Source organism: Hibiscus syriacus, unplaced genomic scaffold (genome assembly GCF_006381635.1).
Source record: "Hibiscus syriacus cultivar Baekdansim isolate YM2019G1 unplaced genomic scaffold, ASM638163v2 tig00112079_pilon, whole genome shotgun sequence".
Taxonomy (NCBI): Eukaryota; Viridiplantae; Streptophyta; class Magnoliopsida; order Malvales; family Malvaceae; genus Hibiscus; species Hibiscus syriacus.
The window spans coordinates 175,351-180,566 of NW_024063250.1; the positions used below are offsets into that span (position 1 = coordinate 175,351).

General features: G+C 38.5%; 1 pseudogene; it reads right to left on the reverse strand.

Moving 5' to 3' along the window:
- Positions 1 to 328: 328 nt before the first annotated feature.
- LOC120174425 lies at positions 329 to 4,939 on the reverse strand (annotated as a pseudogene).
- Between the last annotated feature and the right edge of the window lie 277 nt (positions 4,940 to 5,216).

A 5,216-nucleotide genomic window follows, 5' to 3' on the forward strand; every position in this document is an offset into this window, starting at 1 on the left:
CAAATCCAAAAAATGTGATTAAAATCATATATTATAAGACATTTTCGGTCTGAAGTTATTTTCTCTCAAATAAAAAGACAGGTAAGCTTTTAATTCCTAACTATTCAGTTATATTTTACGTGAATTATACCAATGTCCACTTAAATTTCAGGCGTGTGGGTAACATCCAAATAAATAATTTTCATTTGTCATAATTATTGAGGAAACTTCCATTTTCTGTTATTTCAGTGTTGAATCATTAACGACGTGTGGGTAATCACATTCACATGTGAAAATGCCTTGCTGCTTCATTCTCTCTGGTTGTTGGCATCCCTGAAAAATAGCATGCTGCAACTAAAATTGGCATATGTTGCTGTTTCTTTTATTCAAAAAGAAAATAGTTCACAATGCATTTACAGAAGAGAAATCTATTCTTACGCTCAGCACATTGTTCTTTCCAAACCTCAACTGCATTAGCCTTTAGTCCTTCAGTAATCTGTGGCAAAAGAATAAAATATATATCTAATTGTGGAATCAACTTGTTTGCTCCAAGTTAACCCTGGAATTTTGCTCTCTTTTTTCAAGTCATTAGAACACAAGCGTGTGTACTGAGAATAAGCTTCTGACTGCATTGCAATGGGGGCCCTTAGAATATAAGGCGGAAGATCAAAAGCATCTATAAGTTTCCCCCGCAATATTTCGCACCTGGAAACTCAAGTACTGGGTCAGCTTGTTGATTGCCTGCAAGGAGAGAATAGTTGTATTAATGAAATTTCATAAAAATTGTCTCTCGCAAACCATAATAACTCGAATATACACGAATACTAGGACATATGATTCATAACCGTGCATGAGATGTTTATAGTCTTTCCAGCTCTCAAGAGATGGTAACAATACCAAAAGAGTCCTTCCCGATTAAAACCATACCTTAGCTTTGTTTGGTGCAACATAATCGACATTACGGTACGTTCCTATGTCTTTCCAGATCCGATCCAGGGCTACAGATCGCATAAGAGTTTTAGAGAAGCTTGACTACTTGCATCAGGACAGCTGAGAATAATTCAGGACAATAAGAAACTCAAATGATTATATGTGTCGAGTAGAAACGAAAAGGAATGAATTTGGTAGCTAAGTTCAGGAAGTACTTCTGCACAGCTTCAATAAACTTCGCAAGTATGACAGATTCAATATGAGACTCTGCAAGTGTCAGAAGGTGATTTAGGCACCTATTCCAAGCACCAAAGCTTCCAAGAGTTTTAGTGTGCTTTTGAAGTCGTGCCGCTACTTTGGAAGCAGTCTTGAGGTTCGGTACTGAATACCAAAATTATAAAGAAGTTGAGTTACTTACACCTTTAACCGACAAATGACGGAGTACAATACCAACGTAAACACTCACCTGGAAGGCATCCAACTGGAATTTAGGGTCTCTCAAGTGATCTGCACTTTCCCAACGAGCAGTTACAGGATTGGCTGAGACAAGTATGTGTTCATAGATTCTCTTAAGTAGTTCCACGTGACAGAAAGAGCCACCTTGGAATTTGTCCTTGTATGCTTCAATAAATCGCCAGCTACCTACATCACAGTAAAATGTTGTGATGAAGCTTATCAATATTAATACCACACTACTAATATTAGGTTCCAATGTAGGAAAACAATCAAAGACCCCTGCACACCAAACTGATTACTAATGACTGATAAGAACATAATTGTTTTCTGTAAAAAAAACAGTTGTTACCAAACTAAATCCCCTATGGGAGATAAACATTTCAGAATAACCAAGTCAACAGATTTCCAAAGCTTTAATAAACATCCAAATGACAAGAATCTAATCAGACCGAAAGAGTCCATGTAATAGACAAACATCCCAGGTAACTCATTTAAAAAAATGCAGGTGATAACAACGGAAGCGCTTATATAACATCACGAGAGGACATGAAGGGGGCATCAAAGAAAGATAAGTGTTAGCTAATAAACATATTTGAACAATCTTGATTAATGGATGCAGAAGACATGAAAATCAAACTGCATATCTAAATCTAGCCTCAACTGAGATGGAAAAGGGTCACAATTCACTATTTCCAGATATATTTTCATACTACATGAAAAAAGATTGACAATCTGATTGCCGTGTAGTTCATAACTGATGTGTATTTGAAGAAAAGCTAAGTTGGGCAGTGCGCCTAAATGCTTGAGGTGGAGTAAAGATGACATCAAAACCAGAGCTATGGATGCAGAAGACATGAAAATCAAACTGCATATCTAAATCTAGCCTCAACTGAGATGGAAACAGGGTCACAATTCACTATTTCCAGATATATTTTCATACTACATGAAAAGATTGACAATCTGATTGCCGTGTAGTTCATAACTGATGTGTATTTGAAGAAAAGCTAAGTTGGGCAGTGCGCCTAATGCTTGAGGTGGAGTAAAGATGACATCAAAAACCAGAGCTATCGAAAGGGGTCACTCCAGCTCCTTTTAGCTGGTGTTTCGCTAAAATTTCTAGATAGTTAATTCTTTATACCAAAACAAACATTGTAAATTCTCAAGCAAGGTTTTGATATAAAGGGTTTGTCTTATACCTGTTGCAGAAGTACTGTATTGTCTCCTTCAAATGTCTGGAAAATGTCATGATCATTCCTCAAGGTACCAAACCGGTTTACTGCAGCATACCCATGGCCTCCACAGGCTTCCCTGCAGGTACTCAATGACCTAGCTGTATATGATGTCACATAGGACTTCAGGCCCGCTGAAAGAGCATGTACATCTCCGACTAGTTGTTCATCATGCGTCTTCTTCATCTCTGCATATTTCTCCACCAAATACTTACTGGAGAAATGAAAGGCATAAGTTGAAGCCAACATTGGCATGAGCTTGTGCTGTTGAGATTGATAATCAAGAATGCTCACTTCAGGCTGACTGGGAGGACCAAACTGTTGACGTAATAATGAGTACCGCACTGCAATGGTGACAGCAATCTTGAGGATACCAACAGAAGAATGCAAGGCCAACTCTCCCACCTACAAGTTCACCAAGAGTAGCAGCAAAACGTTTGTTTTTGTAGGGAGACTACTTGTGTATTTTCCATCTCGAGTGACATCCCCAAATCGATTAAGAAGATTATCTCGGGAATTCTGACTGAACGGAATCTAAGTGCTCCATTATCCACCCCATTCAGGCCAATTTTGTGGCCACAATCATTTATTTCAACTCCTGGGAGTGTCTGGTGAGTTTTAAGATCCCTTATTGGCACAATGAAGGCATGGACTCCCATATCAGAAACTCCTTTAGAGTCATGAGTTGGTAAAATAAGCCTAGCAAAAACTGTTGCAAACTTTCCATGAACAGCAGCATTGCCGATCCACCATTTAATGGCCCCATCATTTGGAGTGTCGATTACAAATTCATCTGTAATTGGATCAAATGTTGCAACAGTCTGTAGACCCTGAACATTTGAGCCTTTTAAGCACAAAATTGACGATTCAGTATAGTATGCAAGCTTATCAGACTATGAACAAAAAAAGAAACCGCTTGAAGCAGAGAAATAGTAGCACTTTTCAACATTTGAATGATGCACAAACATGAGAAGCTCAGTAACCACACACAAACAAGAAAAATGATTGATATCACCAAAAATATTTCCGTCCTCCTTTTTGCCTATAACACGAATTTCTCAATAATATATTTGCCGATTCGATTCACACATGTTGCATGCATGATGACATATAATGCAGATCAGCAGAAGGTAAATGCCAAAGGAAGCACAACAATATACATCTAAGAAACAAAGGGTAAAATGTAAATATAACGAACAGACGACTCACCATGATGTAGTTCTGTCATAGCGAAGCAACCAAGATAATCCAAATTGTCAATACCATCAAAACTTATCACGGTGCTTTTTGGTTCCTAAGTTCAGCACAGAACCTCCCCAAAGACTGCATAATAAAGCTTTCAACATCAACTTACGATTAAAATCAAAATCACTAAATTTTAAAATTTATGCAAGTTAAAGAAATTGTTCTGATCTCACATAGTATTAAATTGCGGTGTAACGAACCCCATCGCAACATTTTTTAAGGTCACCCACAATATCAAGATCGCATCCGCAACATAGAAACATAGTTAACTTTAGGAAATTAATAAACCCCGTAACATCCGCAACTACGACGGCGCAACCACAATTTGGTACTATGATCTTACGTTGGTTAGAATCATGCTTGTATATCAACGAATTTTCATCCATTAGACTAGTCATTCCATCATCACATTCAGTAAGTTAACCGATAGTAGTTTACCAATACACAGCTCCGATGCAGTATCCCAAAGAACCACGTATACAATAAAAATTACTCAAAATAAACCCATCTACCAGCATTTATATCCAAAACTTAAATACTCAAAATCCAAAAAGAAAATCCCAGACTAGAACTTTAATAGGGAAAGAGATAGAAAAAGAACGACATATTTACCTATATTGGACACCGAATTTGATACCAAGTGAAATATCAACGCTCCCAACGGCATCGGAAATGGCAAAATACTTAACAGGATCTTCAACAACATATCTAAAAGGCTTGATATTCGCTTCTCTAGCCAATCCCAAAGCTGTCTCAAACAAAGCTCCCGATTTTCCTTCATCGAGATCTCGATCGGCGTCTGCAAATCCGGCCTGGACTTAAAGAAATCAAAAATTTCTCTTGGATTCCCTGTGCTCCCCTCTCATGTATCTCGAAAGGGAGGCGACGTCGAACTCCGGCTTACCGGCCTTGGCGCATGTAAGCATGTCGAGCTGTTAAACGTTGGAGGGGCGGAAATGGAGTCAGGTGAAGCGACAGCCGTTGGATACGACGAGCGATGGACGGTTGTGATTCATCATCGATCCTTTGATGCTGTTCCATAATCTTGTTTACCAAAAATTAAACAACGTGGGAAAAGGTATGGGTTATTTTCCGCTTTGGCTGTGGGAGGAATGAGACTGCGAGAGGGGGATTGAGTAACTTAAAAGGGAAAGTAACGATGACGTGTCCTTTTAGAATAGGCACGTGGCGACTGGGAATTGGATGGGATAAGGTCGTTAATCGCGCGCTTTCTATGTGTAGATCGGATAAATTGATGACGTGGATGAGCATGGGCAGATGATAGATACACTGTTTGTTGCTTTTGAATGGATGAGCATGGTAGTTTCTCTGCTATATTTAAATATTAATAGGTTTTTTTCACTTTTGCATTCACAT